The sequence below is a fragment of the Anolis sagrei genome, chromosome 1 (genome assembly GCF_037176765.1).
Source record: "Anolis sagrei isolate rAnoSag1 chromosome 1, rAnoSag1.mat, whole genome shotgun sequence".
Classification (NCBI taxonomy): Eukaryota; Metazoa; Chordata; class Lepidosauria; order Squamata; family Dactyloidae; genus Anolis; species Anolis sagrei.
The window spans coordinates 137,776,124-137,802,644 of NC_090021.1; positions in this window are offsets into that span (position 1 = coordinate 137,776,124).

Consider the following 26,521-nt stretch of genomic DNA (forward strand, 5'->3'; position numbering starts at 1 on the left):
AGGGGTAGGGGTGATCATGTTCAATAACAGAATCATGGGAGTTGTAGGTTCATGAGGCCTTTATTTACTCTGACAAAAAGTGCTGGTGCCTCATCAAACTGTGACTCTCAGGATTCCATAGCACTGATCCATGGCAGTTTCAAGTGGTGTCAAACAGCATGAATTCTACAATATAAATGCTCCCTATCTGCCCCAGCATTTTGGCCACCAGTATGGAAATCATAAGAAAAGTATAGGCTTGTGAAAGGTGTTTTGAAAAATCATCATTAGAAACCTTTGGAACTCTTAAAATAATATCCAGAAATTTCAAATGGCAATGTTTATTTAGCTAGGCTTACCTGATCTGTTTGTTTCTTTTCTTGTGTGCATATTGCTAAAATTGAACAAAAGGTATGCTGTGTTGAAACATCTTTTTGATGGTGCAGGAGCTTATCCCTATTCTTTCCATGTTATTTCTGCCTCTGCTTCCAAATATTCTGTAAAAGAAGTAATGCCCAGAAACAATTCTGCTTCATTAAATATAGTAATGTCAGAGAGAAGATGAACAAATCCGAAATAAAAGAGCAACATTGGCAAAACATCTCTAAATAAAAGAAAACTTTTATTTTCTTCTTGGAAACCAGCTCTTTCTTTGCCAAATTATAATACAATGGTCTGTGCCTGACCTGATTAACATTCTTTATTGATTAGCATTATTAGGATTAATTGGATGCTTAATTAGGGCAAAGGTTCCTCAGTGTGTGTGATAAAAGCACCCAGGAATACACGTTTACAAACCAAATGCTAGGTGGCTTGGGTACTTTTACAAAAAAGTATTTTCACATGATAAATTCATCAGATGGCACAACTCCCTCCTTATATTGATGAACAACAGTTTGCCAGTCTGTAAGCTATTTGACAATCTCTCCTGCTGTTCGAAACCTCCCTCTCCTAGACCCTACTCTTCCTTCCTCACATTATTTCTAGAATTGCTTGCATCTGTGCTGTTGAATTAATGGAGTCTGGTACCGCTTCCTTTGTCATAGTTCAATGCATTTCATGGGAGTTGTCATTTATACAAGGGAGCTATAGTTTTGCAAGGTCTTTAGATCCTTCTTTACCAAAGGGAAGGAACCTCACCAAACTACAAATGCTGGAATTCAATAGCATTGATCCATGGTAGTTTAAGTGGTGTCAAACTGCATGAATTTTAAAGTATAGTTGCACCCTCAGATATTCTTCCACTGAATGATTAATTACTCTTTGTTTTTGTCCTATCAGTCTTGCCCATACTATCTGGGTGTGAGGACTTTTTACTCTCTGGACTTCATTTGACAGGCAGGAGGGAAGCAAGGGAAAGCATTTGTAAGAGTGGGCAGCATGCGAAAACAGAGAACATGGGGGAAATATCCGTGTAATGAGGTAGTCTGTGAGGAGCAAAACCATCATGTAAATTGTCTTCTTAAAGACCCTAAAAGCCCCAGACCCAGGCATGTAGCTGGGGGAGGGGGACTTGAGGGGCTTCAGCCCCCCCTCCCAATTCTCAGGGAGTCCATGAGAAGGCCTTACTGGTACATTATTTAAACTGTTATGTTTATTCATATCATGATCTGATCACCATTCTCAGTATATCCCATATGCATGGGGGTATTGAGATAATCATACAAAAGGTTTGCTAGGGTAGATCCTCAGCTCTCCCCCCCCCCAATCAAACTCAGACCTCCCCCCCCCCAAAAAAAAATCAAAATCCTGGCTACGGGCCTGCCCAGATCCTATCTGATTTTGAAAGCTGAGCAGGAGCAGCCCTGGTTAATACTTAAATGGAAAATGATGGGCTCTGTAGACTATATATCAGAGAAAGGAACTGGCAAAACCACCTCTGAGCAGCCCTCACCTAAGAAAACACTGATGAGGTCCCCATTAGCTGACAGGTAACTTGCAAGACACACACTTACAATCTTTCTAAATGTGTTTGGGTAGGATGATTCTACAATAAGCTGTAATAGTTGGCTTGATTCTGAAATATTCCATATCATTTGCTGCCTTCAGTGAAACCAAACAATAATTTTGGATCTGTTCCTATTCCTTTTTTTCTAAAGAAAATATAAAGCATCATTTAAGGTAAAGTGACCTTTGGAATAATGAATATCGAGTTAAGACTTGGATGACAAAAGTTGTTTAATTGAATTGATGCAAATAAAATATTTTAAAAGAAAAAAGGAATAGCTATCCCAGAGAAAGCCCTCCCTTTTCTTTGTGGCTCAGACCACTTGCCTTTCATTGCACAAGTAAATAACAATCAGATAAGAATGGGGCCATTGGCACTTGTGGAGAGTGAGAGAACAAATTTCACACCAGCAACACAGATACTCATTAAACAGATAAATTAACAAGGAAGGCAAAAGAAGATTAAGTCTATCCAAGACAAATTGTAAATTAAACAGAGAAAGTTTAAGTGACCGACTTATATGACTGTTCACATCTCTCATCACAAGTCTTTCTTATGATTTCAATGACCACATATATGTGATTCGGGAATGTTATTGTGAGTCTGGATCCAGATTGTACAGGTATGCACAAATGAAGAAAGTCCACTTCCCCTCCCACTTCTTCTATCACCCGACTTTGGAGTCTTTCTTATCCAGTGGGCCCTTGGTATCCACTGGGGTTTGATTCTAGGACCAAATCCATCGATGATCATGATATGCAATGACATAATATGATGGTGTCCCTTATACAAAATGGCAAACAATGTTTGCTTTCTGTTTCTGTTTCTGTAAACATTTTCAATAAGTGGCTGATTGAATCTGTGGGTGCAGAACCTGTGGATATGGAGGGCCGGATATATATTTATGTAGTTGGCATACCCTATGATTCCCCCCCCCCCCCCCCCCAGTTTTTTAAATGCCTGGATTGGTCCGAAGCACTTCATGATCAGGAACATTTTATATGCAACGACATTTACACTAGAACATGCTGATGTGCATCATGGGTTCTATTTCAGACTGTTCCCCCATTTTGCCTGTGTCATATTATAGCCTTTCAGTTGTGTTACAGCATACTGCATGGCACTTTCACAGCATACATATTCTACTTTCCACATTTTCTAAACTACATTAAGTGGTCAGTGCAAATGAGTCCCTGGTCAATTTGCTTCTGATTCAGAATGTGTACGGATCAGTCGGAATCAGCCCAATTTACTTCGTTACTCAGTTTCCACTGCATTAGTTGCCTTTCTCACTTGGTGACAAGCCAAGAAATAAGCTTACAATCAATACATTGTTTCTCTTCATGATAACTGACATATGATGAGGCTTTCAAATGACTGCCTGACAGTTTTGTAATTACTTTAATTATGAGAATAATTATGCAAATTTTACCATAGGAAGAGATACTTAAACAAAACTAGATTCATTATATGGCATAATATTGTTTTGACTATATGCTTTACTACACATTCGTTTCTGTTATAATATTTCAGTTATTACCAAGAATCATTTCCAGTGCTAAATAATTGTTTACTCAATTAAAAATATTCAGTATTTTTCAGTTTTCCAGTAAGCAATGAGCAATGTTTTGAAAGATTGCTCTAATTCTGCCCTTTATAATCTCCATCTATCTATCTATCTATATATAAAATGCTCTGTGCATAATGAGTACCTTAAAAACAAAAGAACCAATGAACGAAATCCCGCCAGATTTGGCAACAAAACGTCTCACAACACAAGGAGTGACAATCACTCAAAAATTATGATTTTGTCATTTGGGATTTGTAGTTGCTGGGATTTATAGTTCACCTACAATCAAAGAGCATTCTGGACTCCATCAATGATGGAATTGAACCAAACTTGGCACACAGAACTCCCATGACCAACAGAAAATACTTGAAGGGTTTGGTGGGCATTGGTCTTGAGTTTGGGAGTTGTAGTTCACATACATCCAGAGAGCACTGTGGACTCAAACAATGCTGGATCTGGACCAAACTTGGCACAAGCACTCAAAACACCCAAATATGAACACAGATGGAGTTTGGGGGAAATAGACCTTGACATTTGGGAGTTGTAGTCACTGGGATTCACAGTTCACCTACAATCAAAGAGCATTTGGAACCCCACAAATGACAGAATCGGGGCAAACTTCCCACACTGAACCCCCATGACCAACAGAAAATACTTAAGGCCATCCAATTCAACTCCCTTCATAATCAAAGTCCACCTGACAAAGAGCCATCCAGCCTTAGAACGATAGATAGATAGATGATAGATAGATAGATAGATAGATGATAGATAGATAGATAGATAGATAGATAGATAGATAGATGATAGAGATAGATAGATATGATTCACACACAGAGAGAGATACAGTATCATACATTTGAAAGGGACCCTTAAAGAAGGACAATGATATCTTGCATTTCCAGGGTGGGCAAACCAGACACTCTCCACATCAACACTGACAAAGAAACAGCAAAAAATACTGTTTACTCACATGCATAAAGAAATTACATATATTAGAAACCAACACCTTCTCATTACTTTATTTTCCAGATCAACAGACTGGGCCACAGCAATGCGTGGCAGGGGACAACTAGTAGATTATAAATGACAAAAGTGAATCCACGCACAAGTCTAGACAGGACACTGTTTTAAAAACTCTTCTTTCCATGGAATAAAATTGCCCTCCCCAAAGGAAATGCAATGAATTGCACAAGCAATCCAAGAACCAGTTTGAGGCTGGTGGGTGGCTGATTGTGGATCGATCTGAAGCCAGGAATATTTCTTCTTACCTTGTCTGGCAGGATACACTGATAGACATTGGCAGGTCTAGCACCAATTAGTATTGCCATGGCTGTTCAAGATCAGTGCTAGACAAAGGCAGAAATGGAGGTAGAAGACACAAGAAATGGAGGTAGAAGGACAGAAAGAATGTTTCCATAAGAATATTGTGGTTTCCTCAGGGTGGGAAGAGGTGTTTGTTTACCTGTGCTTCCAGGATTTTCAAATGCATCGACGCTAACCTGGTCCTGATGAGCCCTCCACATTCCTCAGTCTTGATTCCATGTCTGCATGAGATATATACTGAATGGCTTCAGTGGATTTGGGGGCTTATTCCAAAAATTATTGTGTGTTTTTTTTTAAAAAAATACACTGTTCTGGGCTTGATGCATATTGCAGTGTGCTTTTGGGATGTAAATTTCGTAGATATGGCTTCAGACTGTATTATAATGACTGTGTAAAACTATCCTGAGTTTCAGGTTTTCAGGTAACTGGAAGCTACCAGAATCACAGAGAGAAAATACATTTTGGCACTGTTACTCCTGTCATACAAGCTTCAGAAAGTTTGCTTCTAAAACTCTCACTATCCAGGCTGTCCTTCTTTGGACCATTCTAATTAGTCAATTATTGCAATGGGGCATTTAGAGGGAGACATTTGCAACATTCACACAATATGTGAATTCCATTATAGGGCCACTTTAGAAGAGCTGGTAGATAATTTGCCATATGAGAAAAAAGCCCAGTCATAGATATATACAAGGATGGAGTTTGTTAGTAAAAAAAATGCTTCTCAAAAATTCCAAAAGGAACTCTTGATGTCAAATGTTCGCAGGTTGTTGGTTTTCTGTATTTGACACCCTGTAATATTACATTTCAGTATCATACATTGAGAAGTTGACATTTTCCAATATTTTGTATCTGTAAGGTTTGCTACATCTTTTGTTATCTCTGAAATGAGGAGGGGGGGGGAATTGACATATTTCAGGGAGGATGAGTAGAAGTCATAATAGCTTCAAAAGGAATATATAGTTGATTTTCTGTGAAATGACTAAAATGAAGACAGATATCTCCCCATTAACCCACAAGACTGCTCTCAATAAGACAATTGTTGGGTTCCAATAAATATAATTATGGTTATACTTAATAGATACAGCTAGTGTACCACTCTTATAGTTACAGCTAGTGAGCTAGATTTTCATGGGGAAAAGGGGGGGGGGGCGATTTGGTAACCAGTCATGAAAAAAGGATGGAATCAATACCAGATGGGAATCTGAGCGATTTAGCAATGTTAGGAGTGATAATGCAGATGATCCCCATATCCACGATTTTGCGTATCCACAAATGTTATGTTACTCACTTAGGGCCTTCTGTAGAAGCTACACCCTCTTTTCAGTATCTCCATTATTCATCTCACTGAAAATAATAAGGTTTGCTATTATCCATGATTTCACTTATCCCCATGAAATCTGAAAATGTATTCCCCGTGGTTACAGGAGTTGAACATTACGTTCATGCTTCAAGAAGAAATTAAAAATAGTTATGTTATACCATTCAGAATTCTTTTATGCATTTGTATTATACCAGTGACAGACTGGTTCATGCCCTAGGCTTATATTTATGTTTATAAACAAAGCCTTACTATTCCGTTTATTTAGATGAGCCAATTCCTTGGTTCAGCATTTATAAAGGAAATTGCTTTTAAACCAAGACCTATGTTTGAATAGGTTATTTGCAACATAATAACCTTGTGAATTAGTGAGACGCTGTGGAGCAGAGGAAAATGTAATAGTGAAGAGCATGATGAGGATTCAATTGGGTTGGCAGCTCTAATGCTTTCCTTCTGTGGTGTTTAGGGATTTTCTCCAGATTTTGTATGTATTATTTCTATTTTCAGGGATTCTCAGCTGACGAAGGTGAACTCATTTCTCTTATCTCAAACAGAGTAATTTAAAGGATTTAGTGTCTGTCTGATACCCTGAACTGGCATGTAGAGAAAGATATTTGCAACTTTCACTCACAAGACAATCTCTCCAAATGCTAAGAGAGAGAGAGAGAGAGAGAGAGAGAGAGAGAGAGAGAGAGAGAGAGATTTTTTTGAAAAATCACCTTTCATAATTTATGTCTAGAATTGTAATTCCGCCAATTACAACCCAGGGTGCCTCCATCCCAATGTTTTTTAATGCAACCTGCTTCTAATAATCATGCAAATTGATGTCTCCATCCACATTCCATGATTTATGTTATTGCTCATCCTTTTAAGGGTTTCCTTTCTGTTGCTATTATTACTTGTATCTCATTGAAAACCCTTCCAACTCTCCCCCTGCCCCCATTCTTTCTCTTTTTCTAGTGCACACAATTTGCTCTGGACAGAAATTGTCTACCTTCCTTGCAATTTTCACCCTCATTTCATATCGAAAAATAATGATATTTTGCCATTGCAATCGTGTCCCCCAATACATGTTCTTTTCTCTTCTGTTTATGTCTTCTTTGGGATTGTTTTACTACATACCTATAAAATGGACTAAGTAACAAGTAGCGACACCACAATCCCAACACAGATGTGGTCTGTTCTTCAGGTCTTCTGAAGCATCATCATGGCCTATTCAATTCAGTGGGCTCCCTGAGGCCATGGCTGGAAAATCCCAGGGCCTGGAGATTTAAGGATCCTCTGCATTTAGTCTTTTGTAAAATAAGTATCCTGACTATGAATTTATATATATATATATATATATATATATATATATATATTTGCAAAATAATTTTCCTGGCTATGCATTCGTTCTTTTTAAATATAAGGTTCATGGTCATGCACCTATTCTTTTGCAAAATAAGGTATTCAATGCATTTATTTAATCCAGTTTTTTCCTCTTGGAATCACAAATATATTTTTTTTCCATGGAGAGGACTTTGAAAGAGTTCTTAATCTTTAGCAGTAGGAAATTCCTTGCCTTTGAACCCAGTTTTTTAATTCCTATGTATTTCATTTGCAAAATGAAGGTTCCTTGACCATGCATCTATTTTGCAAAAAAGCATCTGTTTTGCAAAGCAAGGTTCCTATGCATTCTTTTGCAGAATAAGGTTCCTCTGCATTTAGTCTTTTGTAAAATAAGTATCCTGACTATGATTTTTTTTTTTTGCAAAATAATTTTCCTGGCTATGCATTCATTCTTCTTGACATCTTCTTGACATTCATTCTTGACATGTGGAAGAGACAGAAGGGATCCTATAAATTTGTTCACAAATTTGCATTCTAGAGAGAACCACCCTTCCACAATATTTGTTCAAGAAGTACACAAAATAGTTGACAGATACAGAACCTTATGACTGTATAAATTTGTTTTCCATTACTTATCACACTATGTCTGTTGACTGTGATCAAGTGTGCTGACTTCTGTACATAATAGATAAACAAACAAGGAGATAACACCTGAAATTATAGCATAGATAGAGTATTGTGACCTACAGAAAACAACTATTGCAGAAATGGGAATCCTTCATAAATGGGATTCACAAAGCGGCAATGCAATCAAAAATTCTATTTCTTTAAAGTCAAAAGCTATATTATGTATATACCATATGACAGAGGGGGAAAGGATGCTGACCCCTACATTGTTGGGACTTACTGCATTAAGGAAGCAGCATCCACAAAATGAACAGTGAGTGTCTGACTCACACAGGACTTAATAAGGAAAGTATGTCTTACAAGGCACAGTGCCAGTAGTCCTCTAATAGGCAAATGCACTGCAGCAGCTTTAAAAATGTCTGTTTACATTCAAATTGTCCCAGCAAAGAAATGTATTCATTAGAACCTTGTGGATCTGAGGATAGATTTCTCTCTGCACATAATGTAATCAGTGTAAGTGGTTCTTATAGACAATGATTTAAAATGTACTTAAAACATTTTAAAAGGTGCAAAGGTTATGCCTTCATATATGTCTGGCATGGTTGGTGTAGATTAAACTATTGAAGGATCTTGTCAGAATTGCAACACATTAACGCCATACATCTGAAATAAATGACTGAAATAGTAATCTGTCAGAACTTTAAGGTCACAAGACTTTTTATTGATCTGAGATATACATTGTATATATGTGTATACACACACACACACATATGCATGCAAAGATGTCAGTATCTTAGTCACTCAGACTTCTATATAAGGCAAACCCAAACTGTACAAATAAATAGACACTAAAGCTTACAATCACAACCTGTTAAAATAGAAGAGATGGTCTTTTATCAAAGACAACTTAAAACCTGGTTTTCTATGTAAAATTATGACCTAAAGGGAGATGGGGGGGGGGGGGGAATGATGTTTAAAGCAAGCATTTAAACTACTGTAGAAAAGGTAATGTGCATTGCCATTATAGTTGTGCAGATTCCTTACCATTATACTGTCGACAAAAGGATGTTTCGATGAGTGCAGTTGTGTGACCTAAAAGTTTCTATGTCTTACTTCTTCAATGTTCTGGGTAATTTAGCATCATGGTATCCATGTATTCATTTGCACTACAAGAAGATAGACAATAGATGTAGGATATTGTTGGGAATTCAAGCATGATCCCAAACATCACTGCCTGCCCAGCTGTGTAGACTTTTTTTTTGTATGAGCTTTGAAAGTACTTCCATGAGTACTTCCAAACCCCTATTCAGATTACTGTGTACACAACATACAAAGGCTTTTAATATAGCCATCAAGAGTACAGGGAAATATTTTGGGCAAAACTGCCAAATACACTGTCCTGATTTTTTAAAGTGTTAAGCCCCTGGTGGTGCAGTGCATTAAACCCTTGTGCCGGCAGGACTGCTGACCAACATGTCAGTGTTTTGAATCCAAGGAGAGTGGGTTGAGCTCCCTCTGTCAGCTCCAGCTCCCCATACAGAACATGAGAGAAGCTTCCCATAAGGATGATAAAACATCAAACATCTGGGTGTCCCCTGAGCAACATCCTTGCAGATGGCCAATTCTCTTACACCAGAAGTTACTTGCAGTTTCTCAGATCATTCCTGACATGGAAAAAAAAATCTAAGTCTTATATAGAGAGATGTTCAATTGGTAGTCCTTAATTGCATACTTGCTCTTCTGCCTCTAAGCAAAAGAACAGTAAAAAGGGTAAGGCAGAGAGCATAAGTCCAGGAAAACGTTCCATGTTTCCTGAATTCAGAACTAAGCATTTTCTCTTCAGAATGTTTGGCTTAGCTCTAGATATAATAGACCATTAGTAAAACATATGCTTTTCACCAAAGCATGAATATGCATAAATGACTAATGTTTGACATATGGGAACAAGCAATTGGTTGGAAACTGTGTTTAGTGTGGAACACATAGAAAGAAAATTTCACTTATAATGCTGTTGTTGTTATTATTGCTAAGTTTGCTATCATATGCTATGATTCATCCATTGCCTATTAGAAGTTAACTGTGCTGTCATTAATTCCATTGTCATTAGTGTCTTTATTGTCATTAATTTTCATCCTCCATCTGTTAAGATAATGGTGACTGATTTTAAAATTAAAACATTTATCTTTATTATAGCATCAAATAGGGAGGGGGATCACAATGATAAATCACTCATTTGCTAGCCTCCCTAATCAGAACAATAATAACTGTTTATTGTGTCCCCTCTACCTGCCTGCTGGATGTCAGCTAGAATAGAATAATGTTTAGTTCCATAAGATTTTTTTTAGCTAGGTAAAGTGTTTGAGACAGAACACTATCCCATGGAAGTCAACATTAACCAAGCCCTTTCATTTCATGCTGGTGGCCTTGCCAACATTCAGGTAGCCATCTCCCTCATACTACTGAGCATAGTATTTATCCATTAGAATGTAGGAACCCCTTTTAGTCTAAGACTAATATTTTTGCTCACATGCAAAACCACTACTGATGAGTGAAGAGCACCAAGTCTCACTACAAATTGCCAAACTAGGATGCTACAAAGGATCTCTGTGATCAGTCTTCTAGGAATGAACTAGCATATGAATGATGATCATGTTTTGGTCTTTGCACATCTCACCTCCATGAGACTTTGGGATCAGAAAAGGGGATGTTAATTGATAGAAAATTAACAGGAATTTAATATGGATGCCTTAAGTAAATACATTATTTGATTGTGATTTTGTAGGGATGTGCTAATTATTGAGATTTGTTACATGTTGTCGTGCACATGGTGACTCCTTTCCAGAGATTGTCCAGGCCAGAGAACTGCACTCTAAGTTTGTGGGACCTATGCAAGCTTTTTCTTCATATTTCTCAAACTTCTCCAGCTAATCTACTGACAACTGTGACTTTGAAAAAGTGGTTCACCCAACAAAGCAATAAAATACTTTGTTCAGTACACTGCACATTATAGTTGCATAGGACTTTACGTTGGATCCATTGTACTGGCACCAGATTTATAAGGAAGACTTCCAAGAATGGCATGATATACTACCTTCAACAAATCTTTGTTTGAGGCATATTCCTCCCTGTATATTTCATCAAGGTACAGCAAATAAAACACCATAAACATAAAAATGAATTTACCAGACAGCCCATGATAAAAAAAACATATTCTTCTTACACAGAGAGAAAGAGAGAGAGAGATTCTCTATGAAATGATCTAGACATAATGTGTGGCAGCAATGTAAACTATAAATGAATTTGAAAACATTGGTTTGTGCCTCTTGAGAACCAAGATTTTTCCTCTGTTTCTTCCCATTTATTCAGCTGTCTAGGGGGATAAAAATGGCAAATCTGTTGCCTCCCAAATTCAAGAGGATCATGTTTTCCCCACATACATAATAACAGTAAAAACAAAACTGTCAAAAGTTCTTCCAGTGCGCTATTAGTAGGGTAGGATGATGTAGACAGTGTAGCAAAAGCAATGTGGGTTTCCTTCTGTCCTACCCCTTATTAAGGCTGATATGACATGAACACCTGTCCCTTCAGGTGAGTGTGAGTGTGACAGAGAAAGAGAGGTCTGTCAGGAGTGACAGAAGGAAAGAAATCTACTTTTTATGCCACTAGACAAACTCCTTCTTTCCCTTCCACTTGTTTATGGCTCTAAAGTTCAATATATCTCACTTCACAGAGATGAGTCAATGTTCTCAGACAGCACAGTCAAATATGCCACCCTGGAGGCTTCAGCCTGAAAGAACACATTACAGCATGTGTCACTAGAACGTCAACCCCCATGCTCTAGGAAAAAGCAAAGGAAAAGCTGGTGTAGCTAACTTTTCCTTCTCATCTGACATGCTGAGAACAAGGTTTACTCATCATTTTTGGTGTTGTTTCTACCAACTCAAACGTGAAATCAAAGTACTTACAATGTCATTCGTGCTCACACCCAGAAGGAAGATGCCAGACAAAGGTCTTACATAAATGGGGCCATACTTGGCTGGTTAATTGTTAACCAAGAGCTGTAGTACACCAGGGCAAATGGGCACTGTACAAGCCAACAGCCACCTCTCCTCTCATCCCAAATTATTGGCAGCCCCCTCCCTACCCATCTTTCAAAACCACAATACTCCCAAGCTCATACTTTTGGTGTTCATTTTAGGCAAACTTCAAGAGGGTTCTTTTTCCTTCTCCATAGATTGCAAAGGCCAGAGGGGTGATCCTAGGTAATTCCCAGTACCCAAAAAGTTGACCAACCTCTTTAAAAATACCAGTCAAATCAATATTCGATCTCCTTATACAGTAGACAAGGTGAAACATCCAGAACAGTGTACAAGATGAAACAGTGCAAAAATCGGCTGCAATAAAACAAGATACAAACCTGAGCAGTTTATCATTAAAACACTAAGTTTACTGAAGAGTATGGTGGCAACTTCAAGAGTTATGAAATGCCCCTTGAATCAGCATTAATCAAAATTATCAGTGGGTGGCTTATACCTGTGGAGAGCATGCACCAAAAAAAAAAAAATGATGGCAATAATGCAAAAGCCTTCCTCTACCTATTATCAATTGAATAATGGATAACTGGACCTACCAAGATAGCTTAATCCAGGATTCTCAGAGGGCAAACAGGACAATATAGGATAAAGTTCCTTAGATCAATTTTCCCGAAGTTGGTAAATCTGGATCAGTAGCCTACAGGGAACACTATTAGTTCTTCATTACAGGTATAATATGATTATGACAAGCCTCTCCTGTGAACTATCTAGCAATTTCAGTCCCCTTTATCTGATACTTCTGAACAAGTCTTTAAGAATAGCCCCACAGAGAGAGCACTGAACTAATCCAACCTTGAGGTTACTAATGCAGCAGTCTATTCCTGTTGAGGAACATTAGTGGCTGGCATACCAGACAAGGCTGGAAAAATGTGTCTCCAAACACCGTAAACATGAAAAGAATAACTGTTACAGGTTTAATGTATTGTTGAAGGCTTTCATGGCTGGAATCACTAGGTTCTTGTGGGTTTTTTCGGGCTATAGGGCCATGTTCTAGAGGCATTTCTTCTGACGTTTCGCCTGCATCTATGGCAAGCATCCTCAGAGGTAGTGAGGTCTGTTGGAATTAGGACAATGGGTTTATATATCTGTGGAATGGTTGGGGTGCCATTCCACAGATATATAAACCTATTGTCCACCCCAGCTGCCCCACCCCAGCCATTCCACAGATATATAAACCTATTGTCCACCCCAGCTGCCCCACCCCAGCCATTCCACAGATATATAAACCCATTGTCCTAATTCCAACAGACCTCACTACCTCTGAGGATGCTTGCCATAGATGCAGGCGAAACGTCAGGAGAAATGCCTCTAGAACATGGCCCTATAGCCTGAAAAAAACCCACAAGAACCTTGTTACAGGTTTAATGTTGTCCCTAGATTGCCTCATTGTTTTCAAAACATAGTACAACCCTCATCACAATTAATGATTTGCCTATTTTCTAATCTAGACAACTCCCCTGCAGTGTTGCAAATGATGTTTGATAAATATGATGCATAAATAAGGTTTTAGACATAGAGGTGCTTCTTGCCATATTGTGGACAAGAGGACAGGTAGAGGGAATGTTCATCCTTGGTCATATGGGAGGAAGACAAGTCTCATTTTAAAAGTAAAATCTGAAATTTTCCTATGATATCCCCTATGTCCTACTGTTGCATTCAAGAGAGCTCTAAATAGCTTGTTTACTTCTAATGAATGGGGGAACTTGCAAAATTGGCTCAGAATGGTACATCAATACTTGTCTATACCTGCTTAGCTTTTTATCCCACTTGGCAACTCTACTGTATACTCAGAGAACCAGTTAAGAGTTGCCAGAAGACATTATTAGAGGGAAGCAGAAACTGCATTTATATCTATCCTTTGAACACAGAACCTTTTTTTTCTTGCACTTATCACTTCAACCACATGGTGCTCCCTTTTAAATCTCCCCATAGGACAATGTTAAGGCTATGTTTTGCCCCACCCAAGTGTTTCCTTCATTTCAAGTTAAATTTAGATAGATTGATAAAACCAAGATGGGACTGAAGAAAGATGTCCAGAAGAGAGAAGTGTCAGAGAGATCCGAGCAAAAAGAAGGGGGGTACAGATCTCAGAGGCTTCAGAGAAATCTTCCACAAAGTTTGGGAGAATTTTTTTCACAGAAGCATAAGCAGCACAAATCTACAGTGCCCACTCCATCCAGAACCTTTTTTATTTGAACTTTTTCACATCCGAAAGTGAGAAAATCTCTGTGTGAAAGCCACTCACGGTCCCCTTGGACTAATCAGAAGTAGGGAGGGTTTGTAGCATGTTTTTTTTTTTTTTGCTGCTATCTTTTCCCGTCTTCTTAATTAAGAATTTGTTTTTGTGTTACCTGACTTCTTTTTCTTTTTGGAGTCACTTTTGAGTTAATTGTCTGTTTTCAAAAGCCTTTAGCTTCAAAGATCCTTTAGAGAGTAACATGGAGAGCTTCTTCAACAAACCAGTAAGCCCATGCATAGCTTTTATCAATAGGGCTTCATGATGCAGGAATCAGCATCACTTTCCCCCCTTAGCAACCTCTATACTCACTCAGGGCCCATCCAGACAGTATCTTTATCCCAGGAGCTCCCACAGCAATGAGGAGGTTGGCCAGACGCCATTCTCTGTAAACCCGGAAGTAATTGCAACAAAAGGCAAAAAATGTGAGATTTCCAGGTGCGGGAATATCATGGTTTTTAGCTTAATATCCGGATATGCGCATATCTGTATGTCCCTGCAATTGGATATCATTGTTTATTTATTTTATTTACAGCATTTATATTCCACCCTTCTCACCCTACAGGGGACTCAGGGCGGATTACAGTGTACACATATATGGAAAACATTCAATGCCAATTTTAACATACAACATATACAGACATACACAGAGGCTATTTAACTTTTTCTGGCCACCAGGGGAGCTGTCGCTTTCATCGTCCATCTGCAACACTGATGAAGTACTTCCGCATTCCCAGCATGCTTTTTTTGCTGGAGTGCTTTGCTGGAGTCCTTTTTATGGCCTCATACATTAGTTAATTTAGCCCCCCCCCCCCCACACACACACACACTTTAAGGTGGTACCTAATTTTCCTACTTGACAGATGCAACTGTCTTTCGGGTTGCAAAGGTCAATAACAGGCTACACAATTGCTTGGAAACCCACTCATGATCTTGGTTTGGGTTTTTGATGCTTGTTCCTGATTGTTCAGTTCCTAAAATGAAGGTGACACTTAGCTAGAAGGCAAAAACTTTGTCCTGGGAAGAGGAACTTCATCCTTTGCCTGTTTAATGAAGTTTGTGGCAGAAAAATGAAGTTCCTGGGGTGCAACAAGTACTTTCCCAGTAATTAATACACAATGAAACAGGAACAGACACTTTCAAATCAGGAACAGAATGTCATAATTACTATAACTACTCAGAACTTGTTGTGTGGCCCTCTGTGCAGACAGGTCTCATGGTGTACTGTACTTGTGCCGGGGAACAATAGTATGATGTTGCCAGGTTATACATGTTGGTTCCTCATTGGGTGTATGGAAAGCTGAATAAAACCCAGAAACAGGATCCTGTTGTTGAATGCCACAAGTACACAACTAAATCTGTCTAGACAGATGGCCAAGCAGCCAGGCTCTAAAATAGTAGATAATGACAAAGTTATGTTTCTGGCTTTAAAATGAATGTTCTTGTTTGTGTACTGCTAACTTGGGCAGTAGTGGCTCTATCCCATGGGGTTTGTAAGTGTGGGAGGTACTTCATGCAATGTCTGGAGGGAACAGTTTTTCTGGTCAGAACAAAGAACAGAAGTTTTATGGTTCGCCGTATATCCAAACATCTGCATATCCGCATCCCACATTTTTTTAACTGCCAGTTTCCAGTGGAAATCCTGCCTCTGGCAGCCATCTTAGGAGCTTCTAATCTTGTAAGAAAGTATGATATCTGGACAACCAAGGCAGAAATCCCGGGACCAACAGGTGTGTATGTGGGCCTCTCCTGAAGTCCTGGTTTTTTATGCCCTCACTAAAGCCTGTGATAAAATGCTGTTTGGAACTGCCCTCAGTCACTCAAGTCTTTCATAACCACAGCTGATTCGGATCTTGCAGTTATATACCACTGGTGTATGGATTGCACCATGCTCTATGCATCTTAATGTCTGCCAGCATCAGCTTCATATAAATGTTAAATAGTGCTGGGAACAGCATTACAACCTAAGGCACATTACAGTTCAGTTCCCAGTTTAGGGCTCTGGCCCTGACCCTATAAGTAGGAATGGCTCCATTAAAAACAGTGCCCTCGAACCCAACCACAGCAGCAACACTGCTATTAGGAAGTGTGAAAGAATCCCTCCCTGACTACTTTGTAAAGTTTTGACTTTGCCAGTTGAAATCCCTGGATGCTTCCATGCATGAGGCTTAAAGCAGTTCTTGCTTCCATCCGGTTTAATATGAATGTAAAGCCTACCTTGGCCATAATACATACCCACATTACTGATACCTCTTCTCTGCCTATTCTTCTGCATTAACAATGGCCAGACATTCATGGAAATAGCAGGAGAGAGGCTCAGGGGCGATTTAAGCCTCACATATGAAAGCACTCTAAATGCCAACAGACGGATGGGAGGCAAGGGAGATGAAAGGATAACAAGGGGATGGATGTGAGCAAATGCATTTATACACATTTAGGCTTCATTTCAGCAGGAATGAGGATTAGTGGCAATAGTTTCACTGAGGCTTAAAATGGCTCTTCCTTCAATTGGGTTTGTGTAATCTGAATGTAAAACCTACATTGGCCAAATGCTCCTTCTCTCTGTAAGTGCCTCTTCTCCAATTTCTCTTCCTTATTGCTGATGAGCAGATATTTTCATAAATGTACCTAAAAGGATGATATATGCAGCACATTGGAAAAAAACCTTCTATGCCATGATTGCATCTGAAGTATTTTGCAGTTGTGACCCCTTGGTCATAAAAGGATAGAACAAAGTCTGATGTACATGATCAGAGAGCATTTGTTTCTATTTGAGGTCAAAGGGGCTTATGCCATTCAACGGACAGACAAAACACACTGAAGTCATTCACACAGATACCTTCTGTCATTATTTCAGTTCAGAGAGAAATATTTAATTGGACTCATTACATTAAGAGACAAAGGGCTAAGTAGAATTATTAGGCTGAAGTAGAACAGACATACCAAAAGTGCAGGATTTGTTAAGCCAACACTTAGGCAAGCCTTATTTTTCCAAAACTTTTTGTTAGCATCTATAGGTATTTGGAAATAATATACTGTCCTGTTTGGTATTTGTTTTCTTACAAATTTTAGTTCCTTGGTTTTATCTAGTTATTCTCTATATGTCATCTATTTCACCAGCATTTCAATTTTCTTCTGAATTTTAGTATAACAGATTTATTTTACATAAGTCTCCTATAGTTGAGACTAACAATTGAATTTATCCCAGTGTTTCTCAGCCTGGGGGTCAGGACCCTTGGTGGGGTTGTGAGGGGGGTTTCAGAGTAGTTGCCAAAGACCATCAGAAAACACATATTTCTGATAGTCTTAGGAATCCCTTTGACAGAGAAGGCTGACGATCTCTCTGCCTGGTCCAGATCCATCATTGTTTGAGTTCACAGTGCTCTCTGGATTTAGATGAACTACAACTCCAAAACTCAAGGTCAATGCCCACCAAATCCTTTCAGGATTTTCTCTTGGTCATGGGAGTTCTGTGTGCTAAGATTGGTTAAATCATATCATTTGTGGGTGGAGTTCAGAATGATTTTTAATTGTAAGTGAACTATAAATCCCAGCAACTACAACTCCCAAATGTCAAGCTGTTTTCTCCAAACTCCACCAGTGTTCACATTTGAGCATATTGAGTATTCATATATAGTAAAGGTAAAGGTAGTCCCCTGACATTAAGTCCAGTCTTGTCTGACTCTGGGGTGTGGTGCTCATCTCCATTTCTAAGCCTTTACCCATAATGTCTGGGAATCGCCAGAAGGCTAAACGGAGGGCTGCACAAACACAACAAGGACCAAGTACCAAAAGCACAATAATCCCAATTAAACAGCTCAAGGGAAGATCCCAGGGGCTCACATGTCTTTACACTAATGCACAGAGCATGGGAAATAAACAAGACGAACTCCAACTTCTAGCACAACACCACAAATATGATATCATAGCCATCACTGAAACCTGGTGGGATGACTCCTATCGCTGGAATGTAGATATCGAGGGGTATAACCTCTTTCACAGAAACCGAACAAAGGGGAGAGGAGGCGGAGTAGCCTTATATGTCAAAAACTCTTATGCTGCAGAAGAAATTCAAGACAGCAATCTGGGAAACCAGCTTGAAATCATCTGGATAAGAATCAAGGGAACTGGGACTCAAAAAGATGTCGTTGTAGGCGTCTACTACAGACCCCCAAGCCAGGAGGAAGATCTTGATGAATTCTTCTGCCAACAGTTGACCAAACAGGCACAGAAAAGAGATGTAGTAGTCATGGGCGATTTCAACTATCCCGATATTTGCTGGAAAACAAACTCGGCCAAGAGTACAAGGTCCAACAAATTCCTCGCTTGCCTTGCAGACAATTTCATGGTCCAGAAGGTAGAAGAGGCAACAAGGGGATTGGCTACTCTTGATCTCATCCTAACAAATGCGGAGGACCTGATCGATGCGGTCGAAGTGGTAGGATCCTTAGGGGCAAGTGACCATGTGCTCCTGCAATTTGAGGAACAAAGGAAGGCCGAAACTAAGACAAGTCAAACCCGCATTTTGGACTTTAGGAGAGCTGATTTCCAAAAAATGAAGGAAACGCTGAGCAGCATTCCGTGGACACAGATACTAAAAGACAAGGGAGCTACGGATGGATGGGAATTTCTCAAGAGTGAAATACTCAAGGCGCAATTGCAAACCGTGCCAACAAAGAGAAAAAATAGGACAAGTGCAAAGAAGCCAGAATGGATGTCCAAAGAACTTCTAACTGTGCTAAGACACAAAAGGGACATGCACAAGAAGTGGAAAAAGGGAGAAATCACCAAAGAAGAATTCAAACAAATAGCCAACACCTGTAGGGAAAAGGTCCGCAAGGCTAAAGCAAAAAACGAGCTCAGACTTGCCAGGGACATTAAAAACAATAAAAAGGGCTTCTATTCTTATGTCAGTAGAAAAAGGAAAAACAAGGAGGCGATAGGACCTCTTCGAGGAGAAGATGGGGCAATGCTGACAGGGGATAGGGAAAAGGCAGAACTACTTAATGCCTTCTTTGCCTCGGTCTTCTCACAAAAAGAGAGTCTTCAACCTCAGCAAGATGGAGTGGATGAGGGATTGGAGGACATCCAACCCCTAATTGGGAAAGAAGTCGTCCAGGAATACCTGGCCGCTCTTAATGAGTTTAAGTCCCCAGGGCCAGATCAACTACACCCAAGAGTATTGAAGGAACTAGCGGAAGTCATTTCGGAACCATTGGCAACCATCTTTGAGAGTTCTTGGAGAACAGGAGAAGTTCCAGCAGATTGGAGGAGGGCCAATGTGGTCCCAATCTTCAAGAAGGGAAAAAAGGACGACCCAAACAACTACCGTCCGGTCAGCCTCACGTCGATACCGGGCAAGATTCTGGAAAAGATTGTTAAGGAAGCGGTCTGCAAACACTTAGAAACAAATGCAGTCATCGCTAATAGTCAACATGGATTTATCAAAAACAAGTCATGCCAGACTAATCTGATCTCTTTCTTCGATAGAGCTACAAGCTGGGTAGATGCGGGGAATGCCATGGATGTAGCGTACCTGGATTTCAGTAAAGCCTTCGACAAGGTCCCCCATGACCTTCTAGCAAGGAAACTTGTCCAATGTGGGCTAGGCAAAACTACGGTGAGGTGGATCTGTAATTGGTTAAGTGGACAAACACAGAGAGTGCTCACTAATGCTTCCTCTTCATCTTGGAAAGAAGTGACGAGCGGAGTGCCGCAGGGTTCCGTCCTGGGCCCGGTCCTGTTCAACATCTTTATTAATGACTTAGATGAAGGGCTAGAAGGTATGATCATCAAGTTTGCAGACGACACCAAATTGGGAGGGATAGCCAATAGTCCAGAGGACAGGAGCAGAATTCAAAACGATCTTGACAGATTAGAGAGATGGGCCAAAACTAACAAAATGAAGTTCAACAGTGACAAATGCAAGATACTCCACTTTGGCAGAAAAAATGAAATGCAAAGATACAGAATGGGGGACGCCTGGCTCGAGAGCAGTACGTGTGAAAAAGATCTTGGAGTCCTCGTGGACAACAAGTTAAACATGAGCCAACAATGTGATGTGGCGGCAAAAAAAGCCAATGGGATTTTGGCCTGCATCAATAGGAGCATAGTGTCTAGATCTAAGGAAGTAATGCTACCCCTCTATTCTGCTTTGGTTAGACCACATCTGGAATATTGTGTCCAATTCTGGGCACCACAATTCAAGAGAGATATTGACAAGCTGGAATGTGTCCAGAGGAGGGCGACTAAAATGATCAAGGGTCTGGAGAACAAGCCCTATGAGGAGCGGCTTAGGGAACTGGGCATGTTTAGCCTGAAGAAGAGAAGGCTGAGAGGAGATATGATAGCCATGTATAAATATGTGAGAGGAAGCCACAGGGAGGAGGGAGCAAGCTTGTTTTCTGCTTCCTTGGAGACTAGGACGCGGAACAATGGCTTCAAACTACAAGAGAGGAGATTCCATCTGAACATTAGGAAGAACTTCCTGACTGTGAGAGCCGTTCAGCAGTGGAACTCTCTGCCCCGGAGTGTGGTGGAGGCTCCTTCTTTGGAAGCTTTTAAGCAGAGGCTGGATGGCCATTTGTCAGGGGTGATTTGAATGCAATATTCCTGCTTCTTGGCAGGGGGTTGGACTGGATGGCCCTTGAGGTCTCTTCCAACTCTTTGATTCTATGATTCTATGATTCTATGATTCTAAGCCGAAGAGCCAGCGTTGTCCGTAGACACCTCCAAGGTCATGTGGCCGGCATGACTGCATGGAGCGCCATTAAAACATATATATGTGTGTTTTATAGTGTGCACAAGACACAAAACAGACAACAACAAAAAAAGAAAAAAGAAAAAAAAAGATAAAGAAAAGAGCAAGCAAGTTTACAGAATGGTATAGGTCAGTGTTCGTTAAACATATGAAACATCAAATTTGTAGTTAATATACCTTAACGTTTATTGTCCCTCTAACCCTACACCCGTGACCCCAACTCCCATGATGTCCAACATCCTTCAATTTGGATCACATTACTAACCTACAACTACCCACATGTCTTCTATCATTAAATCCCCTTTATGGTGATTTTCAAATCTGCTTTTGTCTTCTTTTTCAGATACCCAAACTCCATTTTTTAAACAAATTCTTAATTATTTCCTCCTCTGCTGCTATTTGTCACTTTGGTCATTTAGATATAATTTGTGCCAAGTTTGGTCCAGGTCCATCATTGTTTGAGTCTACAGTGCTCTCTGGATTAAGTGAACTACAACTCCAAAACTCAAGATCAATGCCCAGCATTTTCTGTTGGTCATGGGAGCAAACCACTGACCACCTGCTGCAATGCAGCCTGGGCCCTGCTACATGCATAATGGAGGACCTTCTTGCGGCAACACCAGAGGCACTCCAAGTGGCCAGATACTGGTCAAAGGACATGTAATCAACTAGCAAGTTTGTAAACTTTGTGGTTTTTTGTAATCTGTTTGTTTGTTTTGTTCTGTTAGAAATGTAATGCAATGGTCTGGTTGCCCCTGACATGATAAATAAATAACTGGGAGTTCTGTCTGCCAGATTTGGTTCAATTTCATCATTGTTGGAGTTCAGGATGCTCTTTAATTGCAGATTAACTATAAATCCCAGAAACTACAACTCCCAAATGAAAAAAAAATCAACACAACCCCCCCCCCCCACCAACCCTCACCAGTGTTCAAATTTAGGCGTATTGGGTATTTGTGCCAAATTTGGCCTAGCGAATGAAAATATATCATGCATATGAGATATTTACATTATGATTCATAACAGTATCAAAATTACAGTCATGAAGTAGCAACGAAAATCATTTTATGGTTGAAGGTCACCACAACATGAGGAGTTGTATTAAAGAGTTGTGGCATTAGGAAGGGTGAGAACCACTGATTTAGGCAAAGAAGAGACTGTGGCTCCTTCCTCAATGCTGAGTAAAATCCCACATTTTCTGCTTTGAACTGGATTGTATGGCAGTGTGGACTCAGATAACCCAGTTCAAAGCAGGTAATGTGGGATTTTCTGCCTTGATATTCTGGGTTATATGGCTGTGTGGAAAGGCCCTGTCTTGGTAATGTGAGCCATGTGGAACAAAAATGGCCCCACTCCAACATGGGCATCTTTCATGAAGTGCCAAATGTTTGCTTCGGTGTTTCTCCACATAGGAAGCACAGAGCTTCCTATGAACCTTGGTTGGCTTAGCTCAACTATACAAATCGAAGTTTTCAATTAGATTTTGAAAGCTATGACAGATTTTTCACTTCTTGTCTTTCAAATTTCAAATAACTACCTTGGAAGGGACAGGAAAGGCATTTGGTGAAAAATCTGTGTTTTTCTTTGACAAACAGCATATATTATTATAATAAAGACTTATCATGAACACATTTTTTTATTTTAAAAGAAAAAACTCCATCTAAGTTGCTCCGGTATCAGATTTCTCCTGAATGAAATGACAACAGTTTTATTCAGCAACAGCATTCAGAAAGACGGTTTTGAAAATGATAAAAATCCAAGACAGAGAAAGTCTATTTTAATTACTTCCCTTTCAACCTAATAGTGATACATGCAAAATTCACCACTTAGCCAAATCTTCACTAATCTTAGATAATACTTTCCCATGGTTATCTCTGTTAAATCCTTGACCTTGGTAGCTCTTTATATCCTCACTACTTACTGGCGTAGAGGGTTTTTTCTTCCATTCTAATTACATATTGTGACTGTCTGTGCTGTTTGAAATGCTTTTCCTTTCTACTTGACCTTAGATTATTATTATTATTCTGAAATAAAACTTAAAAAAAAACAGGTAGAAAATTTAACATGAAGATTCAGGAAGAAAAAATGTAATTGCATTGTAGATTGCTACACAATCCATTCCATTATAGCTTGGTTTCTTCCACACTGTCCCCGTTACTGGCAATGAGAACATGGGAAGCCTCCTGTGTTCTCCTTGATCTGTCATAGGACACTTCTGCACAGTTCAGTGACAGAACCCCACCAGAAGTAACTGTGTGTGATTTGATGGGATCCAGTGGGCTCCAGCCTCGAACTGTGCTGGAAGCATCACAGAAAGAGTAAGAAAGTTCATGTGATGAAGTCATAATACTCAGAGTAATGGGTCCAAATGACAGGAAAGGAGATTCCACCTGAACATTAGGAAGACCATGAAAGTGGAATTCACTGCCTCAGAGTGTGGTGGAAGCTCCTCCTTAGAGGCTTTTAAACAGAGGCTGGATGGCCATTTGTCAGGGGTGCTTTGAATGTGCCTTTCCTTCATGGCAAAGGGTTGGACTGGATGGCCCTTGTGGTCTCTCCCAACTCTATGATTCTACAATAATAATATTATAATAACTTTCCCTGAAGGGACTCAGAGCAGCTTACAAAGAGATATACCCAACAAAACAGGTTAAAATAAGCATTGAAAAACAAGCAATATCAAACATCAATAAACATAAAATCAGACAACATTATAAAAAAATTAAAAGTTATCATGGCCAAGCAAATAAAGTGCTGGATTCAGTTCATAATTACTAAGTGCAATGAATCCTAAATAGAGCCAGGGAAAGTGCAGCAATCTGGGGGGGGGGGGGGGAGGGCTGAGCCAGGAGGCAAATGTCCTTAGGCTATTAAAGTGTTAGAAGTGCCAGAAAGGGACCATGTTAAAGTGCAGGTGCTGGATAGGTCGGGAAATTCTGTGGTGAACTACGTAATCAAAGGCACAACGGAGCAGCCAAGTTTTTAATTCCTTGCGGAATATGGAGAGAGAGGGAGCCTGTCTGATCTCCCTAGGGAGGGAGTTCCAGAGCCGAGGGGTCACCACAGAGAAGGCCCTTTCCCTTGTCCACACCAACCAAGCTTGTGAGGATGGTAGAAGCGAGAGTAGAGTCTCCCTACAGCAAGAGAAGAACCTACAATTCTATATTATGTCTCACAATACAGCATATACAAATATGTTTGGCAGCCAGGCTGCTCACTGAGGCTGGCTACAGGGAGCACACAACGCCCTTGTTATGCCAGCTCCACTGGCTGACTATCAGCTTCCGAGCACAATTCAAAGTGCTGGCTTTGGCCTATAAAGTCCTTAATGGTTCTGGCCCAGTTTACTTGTCCGAACATATCTCCCGCTATAATCCACCTAGGGCCCTAATATCATCCGAGGAGACCCTGCTCATTGTCCCCCCATTGTTACAATCACATCTAGTGGGGACAAGGGACAGGGCCTTTTCTGTAGTGGCCCCCCGGCTATGGAACTCCCTCCTGAGTGAAATTTGATCTGCTGCATCCCTCTTGACCTTCTGGAAACAAGTAAAATCCTGGCTATGGGATCAGGCCTTTGGAGAATAGGCTGACCTACTGACGTGATGACTTATTTAGAACTGATGGACTGCCCTTGGATAATTATTTAAATCGCTGACTATTTGTGGCTGTTTTTATATTGTTTTTATATTGTTTATACGGTTTTATACTGTTAATACTGTTTTATATTGTTGTTGTTATTATATTGTTGTTAAATGTATATTTATGTTTTGATGTGGGCACCATGGGATGCCGCTTTGTTAGCCGTCCTGAGTCCCTCTGTGGAGGTTGAGAAAGGATGGGATATAAAAGCCCTAAATAAATAAATAATAAATAAATAATAAAGAATGCTACTCCAGAGGAAATAAGGGAAATGAGTTGTTACATTGTCATGAGCAGTGAATCCACTTCAGGTTTTACTCCAAACTTTAAAGGAGCGATCCATATAGGCAAAGCCTATCCCTCAAACCGTTTCAGCATCTTAGTAAGGCCTTCGAAGAAGGATTAAAATTTGGAGTGGATATACTACCCTACTGGTATCGGAGGTACCTACCTGAACTGGCAGAAATGTTGCCTTGGAAGATGGCTAGGCTTTAACCCCCTAGTTGTCTAGTATCTCTTTCCTCTGCTGGAAAGGGTTCATTCTAGGGTTCTATCTGACTGTACAGGAAAATGCACCTCACAACATATATGCTCGAAAGGGCACATGCTCTCCATCTGGACCTGGAACTTTATCCTTGCCTGCATGGGTTTGCCCAAGATCTTGTTCTCCAAATCTGCCAAACTGAGTCAGCCTAACAGCCAAAGATCTGAGCCTGCTACTTGCTCTGCTTATGGATTTATATGAAAGTAGCTAAAATAAGACATAGAGAAGCCTTGGTAGTCTTCATTACAGCATCCAGTTTTGGCCAGCATTCATCTGAGGATGCCTATCCTATATTTTACTCATTTATTAAGTTCCTACTTGCTATTGCTTTGCAGCCTTTTCTCTGAATTCAGATAGTGATTTTGTCTAAAGCTCACCAGTAGGATTTGCTTTACACTGAACAGTAATCTATTCCACCCCAAGAGATAAGATTAGATTGCATAAATTGTCTTAATTTATGAGCTCCATTCAGTTGGGAAAACACCTAAGACCCAAGACTGGATGCAAATACCATGTGTTCTCTTTGCATTTGAAGTTTTCCCGTGTCTAAGGCTAAAAGCTTGTTGTTTTCCATTTGCCCACAACATAAGGTAGTCTCGTGAGATTTTCCAAGTTGATTCTGCACACAAGAGAACCAGTTAGCGCTAGATTAATTTGTAATTTAATCACAAGGACCAATCTTTCAGTGACTTAAAGATTTTAGAATCAATATTTAATAAAGATAATGCTTAGTATGCCCTACACAGACTGAAGCCATTATTTCATTTGAAACAACGGAAATTACGTCTGTCTGCAATACCTTGATTAGTTTTGTCGCAAAAGAGATCGAGCAGGAGGACTGTTCCAAAACACCCAGACTCTCTTGCTGCCTGGTGAATACGGACTATTTCAAATTGTTTGACCCCTTTTCTAAAACACAGTGCTAGTTGCGCTGTGAAACCCCTATGAAACAAAGCAAAGGCAAGGTTCCGTAACCTGTCTTATGGCCTCAGATCTGGTTGATTGTCTGAACATTATCTGTCTTTTGGCCTCACAATATCCTTATGAGGTGGAAAGGTGTGAAACAGCTCCATAATGCCACCCAGGCAACTTCATGGTGAAATTTTGATTTCAAAGTAATTGTCTGTGAACAAAATGGAGCCATCTTA